The sequence below is a fragment of the Aotus nancymaae genome, unplaced genomic scaffold (genome assembly GCF_030222135.1).
Source record: "Aotus nancymaae isolate 86718 unplaced genomic scaffold, 86718_ANA_hifiasm-v0.15.2.pri h1tg000089l, whole genome shotgun sequence".
In the NCBI taxonomy this organism is placed as follows: domain Eukaryota; kingdom Metazoa; phylum Chordata; class Mammalia; order Primates; family Aotidae; genus Aotus; species Aotus nancymaae.
In genome coordinates, this window is record NW_026988504.1 from 20346998 (window position 1) to 20367433 (window position 20436).

Below are 20436 nucleotides of genomic sequence, written 5' to 3' on the forward strand. Positions count from 1 at the left end.
AAATTTAACCAAAGTGCTAGGCTTTTTTCTTATTTATTTATCTTTTTGTTCCTAAAGAATCCACACCAAAAACAAAATAAAGCAAAATCAGTAGTAATAAATTAGTTTTGCAAAGTTGAAGGATACAAGATCAACATATGTAAATCAGTTATTTTTCTTTTTTTTAAGAGACAAGGTCGCACTATGCTGCCAAGGCTAGAATGCAGTGGTTTTTTTACAGCCACAGTCATAATGCACTTAGCTTCAAACTTATGGCCTCAAGCAATCTTCCTGACTCAGCCTCCCAAGTAGCTGGGACTACAGGTGGTGCACCACCACACCTGGCTCAGCTGCATTTCTATGCACTAGAAATGAACAATCCCGAATGAAATTAATAAAACAGTTCCATTTATAACAGCACCACAAAAAAAAAAAAAAAAAAACCCTTAGGAGTAAATTTAACCAAGGAAGTCCAAACTACAAAACATTGTTGAAAAAAATTAATACAAACTTAAATACATGAAAAGACATCGTAGGCCGGGCGAGGTGACTCACGACCATAATCCCAACACTTTGGGAGGCTGAGATGAGCGGATCATGAGGTCAGGAGCTTGAGACCTGCCTAGCCAACACAGCGAAACTCCATCTCTACTAAAAATACAAAAAATTAGGTGAGCATGGTGGTGGGTGCCTGTAATCTCAGCTACTCGGGAGGCTAAGGCAGGAGAATCACTTGAACCCAGTAGGCAGAGTTTGCAGTAAGTTGAGATGGTGCTATTGCACTACAGACTGGGCGACATCTCAAAAGAAAAAAAAAGAAAAAGAAAAGACATTGCGTGTTCATGGATTGAAAGACTTACTACTTACTGTTCATATAGCAATGCTTCCCAAATTGATCTACAGACTCAACACAATCTCTATCAAAACCCAACTACCTTTTTTGCAAAAATGGACAAGCTGATTCTAAAATTCACGTTAAATTGTAGCAAACTTGAAATAGTCAAAACAATCTTGAAAAATAAGAACAAAATTGGAAGACTCACACTTCCTGATTCAAACTCTAATTCAAGGTAACAGGAATTGAGACCCTGAGCACTGGCATGAGAATTGACATATAGATCAATGTAGATTGAAAGTCCAGAAATGAGTGCTCACCTTATGCTCAACTGATTTTTTTTTTTTTTTTTTTTTTTTTGAGACAGCGTCCCACTCTGTCACCCAGGCTGGAGTGTAGTGGCATGATCATGACTCATTGCAGCCTCCACCTCCCAGTTGCAGGTGATCCATATGCCTCAGCCTCCCAAGTGGCTGGGACCACAGGCTAGTGCTACATGCCCAGCTAATTTTTTTTTTTTTTAGTTACTATTTTTAGAAATGGAGTCTCCATCTATTGCCCAGGCTGGTTTTGAACTCCTGGGCCCAAATGATCCTCCTGAATTGGCCTCCAAAAGTGCTGGGATTACAGGCGCAAACCACAGCGCCCAACCAAGGTCAACTAATTTTTAACAAATATGCCAAAACAATTCAATGAAGAAAAGTGTAGAAAAAAAGAGTCTTTTTCAAACAATGGTCCTGGGACAACTAGATATCACAACACAAAGAATGAAGTTGAACCCTCATCTCATACTACCTACAAAAATTAACCTGAAATAGGCCAGCCGCAGTGGCTCACGCCTGTAATCCCAGCACTTTGGGAAGCCAAGGCGGGTGGATCACCTGAGGTTGGGAGTTTGAGACCAGCCTGGCCAACATGGCGAAACCCTGTCTCTACTAAAGATACAAAAATAAGCTGGGCATGGTGGATGCCTCTAATTCCAGGTACTCAGGAGGCTGAGGCAGGAGAATAGCTTGAACCCAGGAGGCAGAGGTTACGGTAAGCCGAGATAGAGCACCTCAACCTGGGTGACAGAGTGAAGACCCTGTCTCAAAAAAAAAAAAAAAAAGATAGCCAAAATTAAAAATTCAGTAGGAAATTTGAAGGTTGGAGCTGGGCGCCTTGGCTCACGCCTGTAATCCCAGCACTTTGGGAGGCTGAGATGGGTGGATCACCTGAGGTCAGGAGTTCGAGACCAGTCTGACCAATATGGTGAAACCCCATCTTTAAAATTAAAAAAAATTTTAGCCAGGCGTGGTGGCTCACGCCGGTAATCCCAGCACTTTGGGAGGCCGAGGCGGGTGGATCATGAGGTCAAGAGATCGAGACCATCCTGGTCAACATGGTGAAACCCTGTCTCTACTAAAAATACAAAAAATTAGCTGGGCATGGTGGCGCATGCCTGTAATCCCAGCTACTCAGGAGGCTGAGGCAGGAGAATTGCCTGAACCCAGGAGGCGGAGGTTGCGGTGAGCCGAGATCACGCCATTGCACTCCAGCCTGGGTAACAAGAGCAAAACTCCATCTCAAAAAAAAAAAAAAAAAAAAAAAAAAGAGCCGGGCGCGGTGGCTCAAGCCTGTAATCCTAGCACTTTGGGAGGCCGAGGCGGGTGGATCACGAGGTTAAGAGATCAAGACCATCTGGTCAACATGGTGAAACCCCGTCTCTACTAATACAAAAAATTAGCTGGGCGTGGTGGTGCGTGCCTGTAATCCCAGCTACTCAGGAGGCTGAGGCAGGAGAATTGCCTGAACCCAGGAGGCGGAGGTTGCGGTGAGCCGAGATCGCGCCATTGCACTCCAGCCTGGGTAACAAGAGCGAAACTCCGTCTCAAAAAAAAAGAATTTTTTTTTTTTTAAAAAAAGGAAATTTGAAGGTTGAATAAATCTCCTAGAATGTAGTATTTAAATTCTTTCTTTTCTTTTGAGACAAGGTCTTGCTCTGTCTCCCAAGCTGCTGTGCTGTGGTGCCATTCTAGCTCACCGCAAGCCTCAAATTCCTGGCCTCAGCCTCTCTAAGTGCTGGATTATAAACCTGAGCTACTGCACCTGGCCAGAATGTAGAATTTAAAAGGCATTTTAAAAATAGAAAAAATAAGAAAGTTGGAGGATTGAGACTGATTGAAGGCTGAGGCAGGAGGATAGCTTGAGCCCAGGAGCTCGAGTTTAGCCTGGGAAACACAGAGATTCCACCTCTAAGAAAAAAAACAAACTTTTTTTTCTGTTTCTTTCCTTTTCTTTTTGAGATGAAATTTTGCTCTTGTTGCCTAAACTGGAGTGCAATGGCATAATCTCAGCTCACTGCAACCTCTGCCTCCCAGGTTCAAGTGATTCTCCTGCCTCAATCTCCCAAGTAGCTGGGATTTCAGGCACATGCCACCATGCCTGGCTAATTTTTTGTATTTTTAGTAGAAACGGGGCTTCACCATGTTAGCCAGGCTGGTCTTGAACTCCTGACCTCAGATGATCTGCCCACCTCAGCCTCCCAAAGTGCCGGGATTACAGGCATGAGTCACCGTACCCGGCCATTTTTTGAGACAGAGTCTTGCTCTGTCATGCAGGCTGGAGTGCAGTGGCACTATCTTGGCTCACTACAACCTCTACCTCCCAGGTTCAAGCAATTCTTGTGCCTCAGCCTCCAGTGTAGCTGAGATTACAGGTGTGCACCACCACACCCAGCTAAGTTTTGTATTTTTTTAGTAGAGACGAGGGGTGAGGCAGGTGATGGGGTATGGTGCAGAGGGGGCGGCAGGTTTTACCATGTTGGCCAGGCTGGTCTTGAACTCCCGGTCTCAAGTGATCCACCTGCCTCAGCCTCCCAAAGTGCTGGGATTACAGGTGTGAGTCACTGTGCCAGCCATTTTTTTTTTTTTCTTTTTGAGACAAAATTTTGCTGTGTTGCCCAGGCTTGAGTGCAGTGTCACAATTTCGGCTCACTGTGCAACATCTGCCTCCTGGGTTCCAGGGATTCTCTTGCCTCAGTCCCCCAAGTAGCTGGGATTACAGTTGCATACCATCACACCTGGCTAATTGTTGTATTTTTAATAGAGGTAGGGTTTCACCATGTTGGCCAGGCTGCTCTCAAACTCCTGGTGTCAAGTGATCTACCTGCCTCAGCTTCCCAAAGTGCTCGGATTACAGGCCTGAGCCATTGCACCCAGCCACAACTCCAGATTGTGAGTTTCAGAGCCAGGCTAGATAGGATTCAGACTCAGATCTGTGGGATTTCTGCAGCTCAGGCTGTTAACTGGTGGCTCGTGGTCATCTTTTGAAACTATTTCTGATGTCCCATAGACATTCCAAACTCAAAATGTCAAAAGCTACACTTGCCTCTCAAATCTTCTTTATACTCTCTGTGTGATAGGTACCCTCCTTCCCATCTTCCTTCCCTTCCATGGGTCACTCAAAGCTGAAGACCTGCAAGTCAGCTCAGCTTCCTGTCCTGTATCCCATGGACAGTCATCACGGCCTCCAATTCTGGCTTATAAATACCCTTGGGTTTGGCCTCTCCTCCCCATTCCTCACTGGCTTTGTCTTATTTCAGGTCCTAATGATTTCTCGCCTGGGTTTCTGCAGCAGCCTCCTAACTGTTCTCCCTGACTCCAGTCTTGCCCTTTCTGTTCCATTTTTATTTTTCCTTTTTTTTTTTTTGAGGCGGAGTTTTGCTGCTGTTACCCAGACTGGAGTGCAATGGCGCGATCTCGGCTCACCACAACCTCCACCTCCTGGGTTCAAGCAATTCTCCTGCCTCAGCCTCCCGAGTAGCTGGGATTACAGGCACGCACCACCATGCCCAGCTAATTTTTGTATTTTTAGTAGAGACGAGGTTTCACCTTGTTGACCAGGATGGTCTTGATCTCTTGACCTCATGATCCACCCGCCTCGGCCTCCCAAAGTGCTGGGATTATAGGTGTGAGCCACCGCGCCCGGCCTTCTGTTCCATTTTTCATATTGCACTCAGGGTGATTTTTCTAAAATGTAAATGTGACTGTATCTCTTGCAGGCTTAAAACCCCTCAAAGGTTCTTCGCCCCCTCAAGGGTGCAGCACACACCTCCCCTCACAACATGCAAGGCACTCTGCAAGTTGACCCCGCCCTTCTTCTCCATCAGTGGTCCTCAGCTTGTGGCCCTCTGAACGGCACTTGCTGGCGGGCCCCACTCTGACCTGCTACATCAAGATCTGTAGGCATGGAGCTTGGGAGACTGTGTAAACAAGGCCAGTCTTTTTGTTTGTTTGTTTGTTTGTTTGTTTGGAGACAGAGTCTCATTCTGTCACCCAGGCTGGAGTGCAGTGGCCTGATCTTGGCTTACTGCAATCTCTACCTCCCAGGTTCAAGCGATTCTCTTGCCTCAGCCTCCTGAGCAGCTGGGACTATAGGCATGTGCCACCATGCCCAACTAATTTTTGTATTTTTAGTAGAGATGGAGTCTCACCATGTTGGCCAGGCTAGTCTCAAACTCCTGACCTCAAGTGATCCGCCCGCTGGCCTCCCAAAGTACTTGGATTACAGGCATGAGTCACCACGCCCAGCTAACAAGGCCAGTTTTTATGCATATTTAGGTTTGAGAACCACATTGCAGTTAATCTCATCTGGTTTCCTTTCTTGAACTCAATGCTTTAGCCTCATTGAACCATCAGTTTCTGGAAAGTGGTATATTATCCCTCACCTTCTAGAATTTGCACATTATCTCTAACCTTAAATAGTGGCAATGGCTTTGTCTGCTTTTATCCATATTCCTCACCTCTGTGGAAACTTGAAGACAGGGGCACTATCTTTTTTTTTTTTTTTTTTTTTTTTTTTTTTTTTTTTTTGAGACGGAGTTTCGCTCTTGATACCCAGGCTGGAGCGCAATGGCGCGATCTCGGCTCACCGCAATCTCCGCTTCCTGGGTTCAGGCAATTCTCCTGCCTCAGCCTCCTGAGTAGCTGGGATTACAGGCACGCGCCACTGTGCCCAGCTAATTTTTTGTATTAGTAGAGACGGGGTTTCACCATGTTGACCAGGATGGTCTCGATCTCTTGACCTCGTGATCCACCCGCCTCGGCCTCCCAAAGTGCTGGGATTACAGGCGTGAGCCACCGCGCCCGGCCGACAGGGGCACTATCTTATTCATCTTTACATCGTTTGGGTCTTGGCAGTACCTGACACACAGTAGGTGCTCAATGACTGTTTTTCCTCTCTCTCTCTCTCTCTCTCTCTCTTTTTTTAGAGACAGGGTTGGCCGGGCATGGTGGCTCATGCCTGTAATCCAAGCACTTTGGAGGCCAAGGCGGGCGGATCACCTGAGGTCAGGAGTTCAAGACCAGTCTGACCAACATGGTGAAACCCTGTCTTAAAAAAAAAAAAAGAGACAGGGTCTTACTCTGTCACCCAGGCTGGAGTTCAGTGGCTAAATCATGGCTTCTCTCAGCCTCAACCTCCTGGGCTCAAGCAATCCTCCTGCCTCAGCCTCCCAAGTAGCTGGGACTACAGGCACACACCACCATGGCAGGCTAATTTTTAATTTTTTGTAGAGACAGCGTCTTGTTATGTTGCCCAGGCTGGTCTCCAAATCATGGCCTTACATGATCCTCCCACCTCAGCCTCTCAAAAAGCTGGGATTACAGGCATGAGCCACTGAACCTGGCCGTTCAATAACTATTTTCTTAATGAACATTGAGGTGGAGATGAGCAGAAACCTAACTGCTAAAAGCAGGCAACATTCAGCTACCAGGATCTATGAGGGAAAACACAGTCAACTGTGCTATTAACTTAGGAATACCTGGAGTCAATGTATATTTCCTTTCATTTTACGCTAGCCCCTCTGGTGATCTCTGTCCGGTGATCTAACTAAATCGATGACAGTGGGAATGAAAGGAAATCACATCTATCTATGTATTATTGTAAAGGAAAACAAATGCAGATGAATGGGTACAGGGATAGTCTGTACAATTCAGGATCTCATCTCTTCATATATATGTACACACATGCATATACATGCATATAACGTATAACATATTAAAATATATATGTACATACATGTATACATATATAAGTATACATGCATGTATGTACATTTTTTTTCTTTTTTTTTTTTCTTTTTGAGACGGAGTCTCTCTCTGTCACCCAGGCTGGAGTGCAGTGGTGTGATTTTGGCTTAATGCAAACTCCACCTCCCAGATTCAAGTGATTCTCCTGCCTCAACCTCCTGAGTAGCTGGGATTACAGGCGCCCACCACCTCACCTGGCTAATTTTTTGTATTTTTAGTAGAAATGGGGTTTCACCGTGTTGACCAGGCTGGTTTTGAAATCCTGACCTTGGGTGATCCTCCCACCTTGGCCTCCCAAAGTGCTGGGATTACAGGCGTGACCCACAGCGCCTGGCCTTATTTATTTATTTATTTATTTATTTATTTATTTATTTATTTATTTATTTGAGATGGCATTTCACTCTTGTTGCCCAGGCTGGAATGCAATGGTGTGATCTCGGTTCACTGCAACCTCTGCCTCCCAGGTTCAAGTGATTCTCCTGCCTCAGTCTCCTAAGTAGCTGGGATTACAGGCATGCGCCACCATGCCCGGCTAATTTTGTATTTTTAGTAGAAATGGGGTTTCTCCATGTTGGTCAGGCTGGTCTCGCACTCCTGACCTGAGATGATCCACCTGCCTTGGCGTCCCAAAGTGCTGGGATTAGGGGTGTGAGCCACCACGCCTGGCCTTATTTTCTTTCAAGACAGGATCTTACTCTGTCACCCAGGGTGAAGTGCAGTGGCACAATCTCATATTACTGCAACCTCCACCTGGAGAGCTTAAGCGATCCTCCCACCTCAGCCTCCCAAGTAGCTGAGATTACAGGCACCTGCCACCACACCTGGCTAATTTTTGTATGTTTAGTAGAGATGAGGTTTCAATCCTGACTTCAAGTCATCTGTCCCGCTCAGCCTCCCAAAGTGCTGGGATTACAGGCACGAGCCACCATGTGTGGCCTTATATTTTAATCCAGAAGGGCAGAGTCCTAAGGGCTGAACAACAGCAGCATTAGCCAGTGTTTATTAGGCACCTACCAAATGCAAGACTCCCCACTGTGTTAACCTTTACAGTAACCCTGGGAGGGATAAATTAATTATTGAGAGAACTGAGAGTATTTGTCCAAGATCCTACAGCTGCACCATGGTAAATCCACTGCTATCGGAACTTCCTGTTAAGTGAGTTCCACGGCCCCACACTGCATCCCCACCCCTGTTGCTCACAGATTGGTCACGATTGGCTTACAGTCACAGGCACAGGTTAATGGATTAACCATTATTTTTCATAATGATTCAGGGGTATCATCTTTGACTCAAAAACACAGCTATTATTATTATCTTTGCAGGCTACAGTCCTCTGCTCTACCAGCTGAGCTGTCAAAGGGTGCACAAGCTGTTACTAAATCACATTTTTTTTTTTTTTTGAGACAGGGTCTCATTCTGTGGCCCAGGTTGAAGTAAAGTGGCTTGATGGTGGCTCACTGCAGCCTTGAATTCCTAGGGTCAAGCAAGCCTCCCACCTCAGCCTCCCAAGTAGCTGAAACTACAGGCACATACCACCATGCCTGGCTAATTTTTGTGTTTTTTGTAGAGATGGGGTTTCGTCATGTTGCCAGGCTGATCTGCAACTCCTGGGCTCAAGCAGTCTGCCCATCTGGGTCTCCCAAAATGCTGGAATTTCAGGCTCGAACCACCGTACCCGGCCGACAAGATCTAAACGCTGGTGCTGGCAAGAAACTTGGAGACAGAATTTGTTCTCCAAATATAGGCCCATGATAACCGGAACTACCGTTACCCTAATTCTCATCACGGTGTATTGTAATTACTTTTTTGTTTCTTTTGAGATGGAGTCTCGCTCTGTTGACCAGGCTGGAGTGCAATGGTGCTATCTCTGCTCACTGCAACCTCCACCTCCTGGGTTCAAGCAATTCTCCTGCCTCAGCCTCCCAAGTAGCTGGATTACAGGCGCTTGCCACCGTGCCTGGCTAAATTTTTGTATCTTTGGTAGAGACGGAGTTTCACTATGTTGGCCAGGCTGGTCTTGAACCCCTGACCTCGTGATCCGCCCGCCTCAGCCTCCGAAAGTGCTGGGACTACAAGCATGAGGCACCACTCTCGGCCTGTAATTACTTGTTGAAGATGAAATTTGATTTTCCTTTTGCTGTTACTTTTCCAGCACAGCACCTGATATGTGGAAAGCACTCCAAACTAGGGCCAACCTGGGGCTAGCTAACCTGTGACTAGTGCGAGCTCCTTAAATTCACCTGGTCAAGGGACACTTGTTCACAGGATCTCCTGGGGCTGTCAACACACACACACACACACACACACACACACACACACACACAACAAAAAATTCACCTGGTCTAGTCTCCAAGATTTCCTCTAAAATTCCACACAGAATTCTATGTATGGAAATTTTTTAAAAATAAGGAAAGTTCAAGTTTACTTTAGATATTATAGTTTAGAATTTAAACTCCTGTCCTTATTTTGGAATGTCACATTAGATACCTATGTGACTGACCGAAGAAAAAGAAACTGTAACTGATCTTATCCCCTTTAAATTAAAAAAAAATCAGCTAACAATTATCCATTTAGTCTTCTGTGCATTGTGTGAAATAAAATATAGACCACTAGAAGACAGTTTCTGCCCTGACGGAGCTTATGTGTTTTTCGTGGGTTTTTTTGTTTTGTTTTGCTTTTTTTTTTTGACAGGGTCTTACGCTGTCACCCAGGTTGGAGTGCAGTGGTGAGATCTCGGCTCACTGCAACCTCTGCCTCCCAGGCTCAAGTGACCCTCACCTTAGTCTCCTGAATAGCTGGGACTACAGACATGCACCACCATGCCCAGCTAATATATTTGTGTGTGTTTTTGTAGAGACAAGCTCTCTCTGTGTTGCCCAGGTTGGTCTCAAACTCCTGGTCTCAAGTGATTCACCTGCCTTGGCCTCCCAAAGTGCTAGGATTACAGTCATGAGCCACTTCATCCAGCCAGTCAGGCACTTTTAAAATCCATCATATGTATTCACTAACTTAATCTTCACAACAACTCTAAGGGGCAGGAGCTATATTTTTGCTCCATTTTACAGATATGAAATAAGGAGCTGTGTTGAAGGTGTTTTCTGGGGTTGGTTTTTTTTTTTTTTTTTTTTTGAGATGGAGTTTTGCTCTTGTTGCCCAGGCTGGAGTGCAACGATGTGCTCTTGGCTCACTGCAACCTCTGCCTGCCAGGTTCAAGCAATTCTCCTGCCTCAGCCTCCCAAGTAGCTGGGATTACAGGCATGTGCCACCACGCCCAGCTAACTTTGTATTTTTAGTAGAGACAGGGTTTCTCCATGTTGGTCAGGCTGGTCTCAAACTCCCAACCTCAGGTGCTCCACCTGCTTTGGCCTCCCAAAGTGCTGGGATTACAGGCATCAGCTACCGTGCCTGGCCTTGGGGTTGATTTAAACAGAATTAATAAACTCAGAGAAAAGATTCTTAATTGATAAAGGTTTTCCTTTTATCATTTGTTTTCCTTCTTGGGAATGAATGATACTCCATCCTGGGTTCCTTTTCCTCATCATCTTAGATCTGTAATATACCTCAACCTTTCTCTTTTTCTTTTTTCTTTTTTTTGAGACAGAGTCTCACTCCATCACCCAGGTTGGAGGGTAGTGGTGCAATCTTGACTCACTGCAACCTCCACTTCCCAGGCTCAAATGATTTTCATGCCTCAGCCTCCCAAGTAGCTGGGATTACAGGTGCCCACCACCACACCTGGCTAATTTTTGTATTTTTAGTAGAGATGGGGTTTCACCATGTTGGCCAGGCTAGTCTCAAACCCCCGACCTCAGGTGATCCACCTGCCTAGGCCTCCTGGGTTGTGGTTACAGGTGGGATTACAGGCATGAGCCACTGTGTCTGGCAATTTTTAAATTTTTTGGAGACAGGGTTTTGCTATGTTGCCCAGGCTGGTCTCTAACTCCTGGCCTCAAGTGATCCACCTACTTCAGCCTCCCAAAGTGTTGGGATTACAGGCGTAAGCCCCACCCTTTCTCTTTTTTTCTTTGAAGGAAGACAAGATGTACCTATCTGCCTTCCAACCCTCACTCATATTCCCTGGTTTCTTGTATCACAGGGATGTGAGACACCTGTAGGCAGGATTGAGAAGCAGAGTGTTTGGAGCCTGGTGAAGGGAAGAGGGACAGGGATGAGGGGAGAGGCAGAGTCACAGCCCATGTGCGGAGAATCGGAAGGATTTTTCAGGGCAGCCTTTTTTTTCTTTCTTCTTTTGTCCTTTAATTTTTAAAATTGTCTTTCCTTCCCCACTTTTTTGTTGTTTATTTAGGTCTCCCTCTGTCACCCACACTGGAGTGCAGTTGTACAATCATAGCTCACTACAGCCTCGTGAGCTCCTAGGCTCTAGCCATCTTCCTGCTTCAGCCCAGGATAGGGTTCCTTAACCTGTGGTCCACAGACTAGGAAATACATGAACTTGGAATAGAAAAAATAATCTGCCTTTATTTTTGTGAAAGTTCACAGGAAATTGGCATTTCTTTCATTTATGAATGGAGACAACAAACTATAGCAGTAATAGCACTACCTGTGATATTGTCATGAATAGAAATCACAGATATTTTCATATACTACAGTTGATCACTTCTCAGCTGATTGGTTAAGATCAAGTGTACGTTACAGTTGTTGCAGGCATCATAAAATAATATTTATGCTCATTTATGACCTCAAAATTATGGTGGTCATTAGGCCTGCTATTAGATTATTTAATACATTAATAAAAATATTACACTTTTAAAAATATTTGGAAAATTGTATTTTAGTATAGTTGGTTTTCTTTGAATTTCTGTGTATGTTTGTTATATATCTAAAAATACTCTAAGAAGGGGTCTGTATGTGTCACCAGACTGCTAAAAGGGTCAGTGTTGTGAAAAAGGAACCTGATTTTTGGGCATTTTCTTGGCTTTCATTCTTATTGTCCCATGGTTAGCAGAGCCTAAAGAGTAAGACACCTGTGAAGCTCTCATTGTTTGTTTGTTTTTGTTTTTTTCTTTTTTGAAACTGGGTCTTGCTCTGTTAACCAGGCCGGAGTGCAGTGGTGCGATCTCGGCTCACTGCAGCCTCCGCCTCCCGGGTTCAGGCAATTCTCCCACCTCAGCCGTCCCAGTAGCTGGGATTACAGAAGTGTGCCACCATGCTGGATAATTTTGTTTTTTTGCATTTTTATTAGAGATGGGGTTTCACCATGTTGCCCAGTCTGGTCTCGAACTCCTGACCTCAGGTGATCTACCCACCTTGGCTTCCCAAGATGTTGGGATTACAGGCGTGAGCCACCATGCCCGGCCTCTCTCATAGTTTTATTATTCTATTTTCCACAGACCCTTCCTCCCTTAATTTTCATGCCTCTTCAATATTCTGTGTCTCTTACTTCACTGAACTTCTTTTTCATCCTCCTGCCTTTTATTATGGGTGTCTTATTACACTTCTTTGGGAGTTTATCCTTTAGCATGTCCATGTCATAGACCACTATCTTTAAGCAGAGAACCCTATATCTTCTTTAGTCCCGATCGCCCGATTGTCTACCCTCTCTCAAGTCCCATAACTTCAGTTGCCTCTGGGACACCTTCACTGGCTTTTACAAAACCCTGTTACCTGGAACTGGACATATTAAAAATTAAGGTTCCTCCCCAAATCTGAAGGTCGCGCCAATTTTCCTGGCCAATTGTCTTGTCTGTCCCCTGGTTTTGCGACCTTATTTTAACATTTAAATCAATTAATTTTTTAAAATTGGAATCTTGATGAATGGTACAGAAATCAATGGATACAAAGGATATGCCGCGAGATGTTAAGTTTTCCTTTCACTGGTTCCCCAGGCACTCAGTTCCCCTCCCAGGAGGTAACCACTGTTGCCAGCTCTTAAGAGTGATTTTTGATTCCTCCTTCTACCAGCTCTATCTCAAGTCCTTCCCTGTCTGTGAGATGTGTGCTCTTTCCTTTCCAGGCCCTAGTGAACTGATAACTGGTTGAGTTTATATATTGAGTATATATATGTGTATATTTTATACAAATATATAACATCTCTCCCTATGGCCTTCCGGCCTGGAGTTTTCATCACGTCGCTTCCTGGATGAAGGAACCTAGAGGGGTGAGGGGCAGGGGTTGGGGGTGATGGAGAAGAGGACCTAAAGGGGACTTAGGTAGGGGGTTCAGAGTGGCCGACTGGCGTGACGCTCTGCCGGGATAACTATTCCTCCCACCTCAGGCCCCCTTCCAGTCTTCTCATCCAAAAGCCTCTCGTTTCCAAGGGCCGAGGCAGAGACAGAGACAGCGAGATACACAGAGACAGAGACGCCAAGGCACCAGCATCCCTCTCCCCCTTCTGTCCCGCCCCATCGCTCTGACGGACACTACCCCTCAGCCAATAGCGCCCACGATGTGCCCTGGAAGGGCCAATGAGCGCCAGAGGAGGGCGGAAGATTTCCCCGCCCCCACTTCTAGGCTTGGTTGAGCCGTGCAGGTAGGTCCGGGGCTGGGGGAGCCGCCGTTGGCACTGGTGCCCCTGGGGGTGGGGGCACGAGTGGGTAGGGGTGATGGTGAGGCAGAGGAGTCGGCCCCGACCCGGGGAGTCCGAGGGAGCGGCCCGGGTGGGAGGCCAGGGGCCGAGGGGCCCGGGGAGCGGGCGCCGCCAAGGGCCCTGGAAGCGGCGGGGCTGGGGGAGCGGGGACGCTTGTGTGGGGCACGGGGACCCCCGCCCGGCGCCCACTCGTAGGCCTCGGCCGCGGGCTGCGGGCAGAGTGGCCCGGGGGCCTGGCTGCCCGGGGGGCGGGCCGGGGCCGCGGCCGGGGGCGCGGAGCAGAGCTAGGGGCGCCAGGCCGAGCCGAGGTGGGACGGACCGACGCTGAGAGGAAGGGAAGCGCATCCCGCGGGCCGCCCCTCCTGAAGCGAACGGGGCAACGGCCGCGGGCGCTCTTGCCCTGAGCCCACCTCGCGCTCCCCCCTCCCTAACAATGGGAATGGGGCAGAAGGAGGCGCCCCGCTGCGGGGAGGTGAGAGGTAGGTTTGGGACTGGGGTCCGCCGTTGGGGGAGGTGCGATCTCGGGCTCTCGCCTCTCCGCTCCAGCTGGCTCTGGAGGTAGGGGCCCCGGTGGGGCTCTGAAGCCCGCCGGAGACTTGGGTCAAGAGTCAAACTGCCGCCCCCTCCCCCCTTCCTCCCCTAAAATCCGGTGAGCGGTAAGGAAAGTGATGCCAAGTCTTCGAAGCCGAAGTGACAAACGCATAGCAAGAACACATCCACTCCAGAGGTGTTTATTTTTTATGTTTATGTTTATTTTTATTTTTAAATCAGGGTACTTTTAGACATTTATTTTTAACGAGGTGGGTGCTGTTATTTTTGTCCCTACGCGGGCAAGCCTCCATTTTAAGCGAAGCAGTAGTAACTGGTTAAGCTGGAATTATATTCAGGCCTAGGACTTGAACAGGGATCCTATCAGAGGTCATTTAGTCCATCCTCCTGCCTCCAGGCAAATTTACCTTCCTCCCACCCTCAAAATTAAGTTGTTGGTTTTGTTTTTAATGATCTCTGGGGAAGAAGGATCTTATTATTTGTTTCTAGTACTTCAGTCTAGAATAGCTTTTACTTTTCATGTGGAATTGACTCTGAAACTTAAGCATAATCTTGGGACAGTCAGGACGATCAGAGTGGTTTTACTTTACTAAATACAATTCAATGTTGCAAGGGTCTTTTTTTAGATGTTAGTTAGCAAATCACCTTTCAATAGTGTTTATGAAGTACGCCGGGAAATTACTTTATTCTCTCTGGGATTTGGGCTAATTGTTTGATAAGCGATTTTACATTATCTAAAATATGTGTTACATATTTATTTCTCTTTTTGTGTAAAGTATGTTTCTACACATATATATGGAGACACACACATTTGCGCTTTTCTAGAGGGGACTGTATTTTGTATACTTTTTTAGTGTGGTGAGGCAAATAGTACTTCAAAATCCCTGCCCAGGTAGCTTAAACTATTTGCATTTTTTTGATTATTTTTTAGTCTAAATGAAAGTCCTCTCTTTCAGATACCTTCTCAAAACAAAAGATTTTCCTACCTGCTCATACTGGGTGACTGAGGGAATTACTAAGACTTCTTGCTCATTTCTGAGTGTTGTCTTAACTATATCCTGACACTATGAATCCTATTTGGATGCCTCCTAAGGTAAGATGTGTTATTTTTTTCATTACCAGCCTCATTTTATTCAGAAATGGGAATATAATTTTTGAATTTGCTGTTCTCCAGTGCCTTTACATGACATTTCTCTTGCCTCTTGTGTTTGCTTCCTAGGATTGATTGGCTATACCTTGATTGTCGCTTCTTGATTTTCTTTGTATTGCTACTGTTCTTTGATTATTGGTGTGAACATTTTAATGACGTTCTCAAATTAACTTCCATTGTAACAAAAGGCAGTGATCTTTTTAACTTTAAATTATGGCAACCTACATAGTTGTAAAATTCTGTTCTAATCTTAGGATGGGCTGGCAGTTCAGACATCTAGGTACAGTTTTCAAACAGGTACTTTAGAGTCACAGGTACTAGGGTGTGTCTCACTCTTGCAAATCAGTAGCTGATTCATGTGTTACAAAAGTTGTGTCATTAACCATTTGTTTACTCTGAAACTTCATGTGGTATATTAGAGCATTCTAAGACCTGCTGGTTTACATGTGTGACTCTTTCAGAGTCCTCCTGCTGCACCCTAGCCCTTTGTGTGACATTTCACACTTTTTCTCAACAGGTAGCACTTACGCCAAGTTTTATCTCACAGGGTAAACCTCATCTGGACAGTGTGGACAGATGACCTTTAAATGAAAAAGCTCCCATTGATGTGGTGGTTCTCCAGTCTCTTTGGCTCCTCTAATCTCTTGTACATAGATGGCCAAATAATTCTCAATTAGGACAAGCAAAGGGCAGAGCTTAAGACTTAAGTAGGTGGCTTCTTTGATTTTCTTGTGAGTAAAAATACATTTAAAAGATGAAATTAAATAAAAACAAACAAAAAAGACATAGGGAGGGAGGGAGGAAGGACAGAGAAGGATAAGGAGTCTTGGAAACCCTCCACCAGATTCGCCTTTCTTCAGAGTTAGGTACTAGCTTTGTTAAGATTGTTGTGTGCTAATCTGCTCTGTGGACTTCTAGATTAATGCAGAGGAGAAATAAGACAATAATGTCGTCTGTGTAACCTAAATATCTGGACTTGTGGGAAATCTTAGGTAATGTAGACTGAGTTCTCATCTTCATTTATGTTTCAGCTGCTATTGCTGGATAATGAGTGCTTATATTAATATACAGGAAGCCAAAGTGACACAGTTTTTCCAGCATTCTCCCAGTAGAGTTGTATGGGTTGTATGGGGAACACAACCAGAAGTCCTGAACCCATTAAGATTTGGAGGACCTGTGTAAGAGTATTTCTACTTTGCAAGTGTTTAGCACCAGGACCTGGTGGACTCTGTCCTCTTTAGGAAGCAGGCAAGGGGATTGAGATCAATATACTGGATTTCATTTTATAGTTTCCTAATGAATGGATTTGGTACACAAAGCCCTGCTTTTTAAGGTATTTCCAATGTTAAAGGTTTTACCTCTAAATCTCTCTGAACCTGGGTTATAATACAGTAACCTCAGAAGTTCTACTAGAGGTCTCTGGCATGGCAGGAATACAGAAAGAAAGTCAGCTTCATACTATGTGAGTTACCACCTGTTACTACTTGAGAATGTAGTTAGGTGGCTGCCTTAATTTTATGTTCCTTACCAATCCTTTGATTATTGGGAAACATCTAAGTGTAAACCATTATCTTTTTGGTAATGTTTTCTTCCTATTTTTATTACTTAAAAACCTTAAAAATTATAGTGTTTGTCTGGTAGAAAAAAAGGTACTTTTTGTGGGGAGGATAGCACTGAGTTTGTGGGCTGTAAAATAAAAGTGGAGAGAGGGTACTTTATTCTCTTTTTCATTGGTGAATATTCTTAAAACATTTCTGAGATGTAGTTTCAGATTGGAGCTACTTAAGTAAAAAGAAATGATAGATTAATTAAAGTGCATATTTTGGAGCCCAAATGTTAACTCTATATTGCTCTTATATTTTGTTTCCAATTATCTTACTATAGAATGAACTCTGTAGTTCTGTTAGGCATTGCTTAAATGTTAGACTGAGTATGCGCTTGTTTCCATGTATATAGAAAATAGTGTCATACTGACTCTTCACAAACCAAAGTGTCAGAGGAAACAGAAGTAACAAGGAAGAATAACTCCAGACCAAAACTCCTCAATTTAAGGCACTCATCTTAATTAGAAGTTCTCATGGATATTATTATTTATCCCTTTTTCTCTGTATTAGGGGTCTGCTCCTTTTTAAAGACTGAATATTTTTAGCCATGACTAAGCAATGTCAATGATGTTACTAAGTCTAGTTGTCAGGGTTGGGGTTAAGGAATCAGGTGAGATGGGAGAGGAGTACGGAAAGGATGGAGAACTGAGTGAGTTGGTGAAAAAAGCAAAATGAAGATGAGGAGGAGAAAAAAGATACAGTGTCTTTAGTGTGTAGCATGGAGCCATCATCAGGTGTCTCAGGTAGTTCTTAGGGGCTGCTGGGTGCCCTGTGTTCTAGACTATGGTGAAATCAAGTAAAAACTTCTTGACCAGCAAAACGAGAGAATTAAAATGTAATTTAATATGATATGGAAAGATCTGCAAGATAGACAGTTAAGTGATAAAAGCAAGATGCAGAACAGTACGTATGATATGTTATGATACCCTTTGTGTTTTCTGAAAAAGAAAAGGAGAAAAAGATAATTTGCATCAGTGTATATATGCAAAAAATACCCAAAAACCTTTAGAAGAATAAATAAGAAAATGGTAACATTGGTTACCTTTTAGATCTAGGAATTGGGCAGTTAGAGGACAGAGGGGGAAGGAGACTTCTTTTTTTTTTTTTAAGACAGGGTTTCACCATGTTGGTCAGGCTGGTTTTGAACTCCTGACCTCAGGTGATCCGCCCGCTTGGCCTCCAAAGTGCTTGGATTACAGGCGTGAGCCACCACGCTCGGCTTTTCTTTTTTTTTGAGACAGAATTTTGCTCTTGTTGCCCAAGCTGGAGTGCAATGGTGCGATCTTGGCTCACTGCAACCTCTGCCTTTCAGGTTCAAACGATTCTCCTGCCTCAGCCTCCCAAGTTGCTAGGACTATAGGCACACGCCACCACACCCAGCTAATTTTTATATTTTTTAAAGTAGAGACAGGGTTTCACCATGTTGGCCAGGATTCAATCTCTTGACCTCTTTGGCCTCGGCCTCCCAAAGTGCTGGGATTACAGGTGTGAGCTATTGCACCTGGTGGGAAGGAGACTTCTCATTGCATTCTATCTTTTTACACCTTCTGATGTTTGTATCAGATTTTAAAAATTAAATAGAAAATTAAAAAAAAATTTAAAGAACAGAATCTCAATTCCTTCTTCTCTTTCTGTATCTGGATGTCAGAGAAATGTCAGGAGTTCTAACTGAGAGGGCAGTGTAGTTCTTGAACAGTGGTTGAGGGGATACATATGCAAAAGGTCCCATAATCTAGGACATGTGTTCTTTTGGGATCTTGAAGAATTTTGAATTTATAGATGTATATTTCTAGTATTGAACTGCAAAGTCAGGCATTAAAAAATTTAACTTGCCGGGCGCGGTGGCTCACGCCTGTAATCCTAGCACTTTGGAAGGCTGAGGTGGGTGGATCACCGGAGGTCAGGAGTTCAAGACCAGCCTGGCCATCATGGAGAAACCCCATCTTAAAAAAAAAAAAAAAATTTAACTTGGCCAGACACAATGGCTCATGCCTGTAATCCTAGCACTTTGGGAGGCCAAAGTGGGCGGATCATCGGAGCACACGAGTTTGAGATCAGCCTGGGCTACATGGCAAAACCCATCTCTACTAAAAATACAAAATAATTAGCCGGGCGTGGTGGTGTGCAACTATAGTACCAGCTACTTGGGAGGCTGTGGTGGGAGGATGGCTCTAGCCCGGGAAGCAGAGCAGAGGTTGCAGTGAGCTGTGATTGTGCTCCTGCAGTCCAGCTTGGGTGATAGAGCCAGACCTTGTCCCTTGTCTCATTAATAATAATAATAATAATAACTTTCTCTTAAAGTTTTAGTTAAAAAAGGTTTTCGTTGTATATTCCCTCAAGTCAGCAATTAGATATAATCTCAGCGGTCTTTTTTTTTTTTTTGAGATGGAGTCTCGCTTTGTTGCCCAGACTGGAGTGCAGTAGTATGCTTTTGGCTCACTGCAACGTCTGCTTCCTGGGTTCAAGTGATTCTCCTGCCTCAGCCTCCAGAGTAGCTGGGATTACAGATGCCTGCCACCATGCCTGGCTAATTTTTTTTATTTTTAATTTTTAGTAGAGACACGGTTTCACCAGGTTGGCCAGGCTGGTCTTGAACTCCTGACCTCAGGCGATTTACCTGCCTTGGCCTCTCAAAATACTGGTATTACAGCCATAAACCACTTCGCCTGGCCTAATCTCAGCACTCTTGATTGTGTGACTTTGGGTGATTTTCTTAATCTCTCTGAGATTCAGGTTCTTCCTTCATACTGGAAATAATAATGCTTACTTTAGAAGACTTTTGCATTGTATCTGTAAAAGACATAGGGCAGTATTTGGCTTAGTGAACTACTGTTCTTATTGTAGTTTTTTTTTCCTTTTTCTTTTTTTTATTGAGACAGAGTCTTGCTCTGTCGCCCAGGCTGGATTGCAGTGGCGTGATCTCAGCTCACTGCAACGTCCCTATCCCGGGTTCAAGCAATTCTCCTGCCTCAGCCTCCCAAGTAGCTGGGATTATAGGCACATGCTACCATGCCCAGCTAATGTTTGTATTTTTAGTAGAGACGAGGTTTCACCATGTTGACCAGTGGTCTCAAACTCCTGGCCTCAAGTGATCCACCTGCCTCCACCTCCCAAAGTGCTGGGATTACAGGCATGAGCCACCGCACCCAGCCTAAATTTTGTATTTTTAGTCGAGATAGGGATATATCATGTTGCCCACGCTGATCTCAAACTCCTGACTTCAAGTGATCTGCCCGCCTTAGCCTCCCAAAGTGCTGGGATTACAGGCGTGAACCACTGTGCCCGGCCTCCCTGTGTGTATTTCTTTGTGGCCATAATTTCCCCTTTGTAATAAGGACAACAGTCATTTGGGATTAGGGTCCTCCCTGATGATCTGATTTTAACTTTATGACCTCTTTAAATATCATCTCTCTCTCTCTCTTTTTTTTTGAGACAGAGTCTTTTTCTGTTGCCCAGGCTGGAGTACAGTGGTGTGATCTCAGCTCACTGCAACCTCCTCCTCCTGGGTTCAAGTGATTCTTCTGCCTTAGCCTCCCAAGTAGCTGGGATTACAGGTATTCGCCATCATGCCCAGCTAAGTTTTGTATTTTTAGTAGACACGGAGTTTCACTGCATTAGACAGGCTGGTTTCGAACTCCTGACCTCAAGTGAGCCACCGCATCTGGCCTGAAGATGCCATCTCTAAGATCACATTCTGAGGT

General features: G+C 44.8%; 1 protein-coding gene across 6 annotated transcripts in view; it reads left to right on the forward strand.

The window, feature by feature from the left end:
* The first annotated feature begins 13348 nt into the window (after nt 1-13348).
* KANSL1 (KAT8 regulatory NSL complex subunit 1) overlaps nt 13349-20436 on the forward strand; it is a 211417-nt gene continuing 204329 nt past the window's right edge. For 4 of the 6 annotated variants that reach the window (XM_021673729.2, XM_021673735.2, XM_021673736.2 and 1 more), the window contains exons 1-2: nt 13349-13375; nt 14938-15074. The gene's annotated coding sequence lies outside the window, so the exon portion shown is untranslated. Of the gene's footprint in view, nt 13376-13955; nt 14160-14928; nt 15075-20436 lie in introns of those variants that run through there. The other 2 variants (XM_021673730.2, XM_021673731.2) reach the window with 2 other exon arrangements.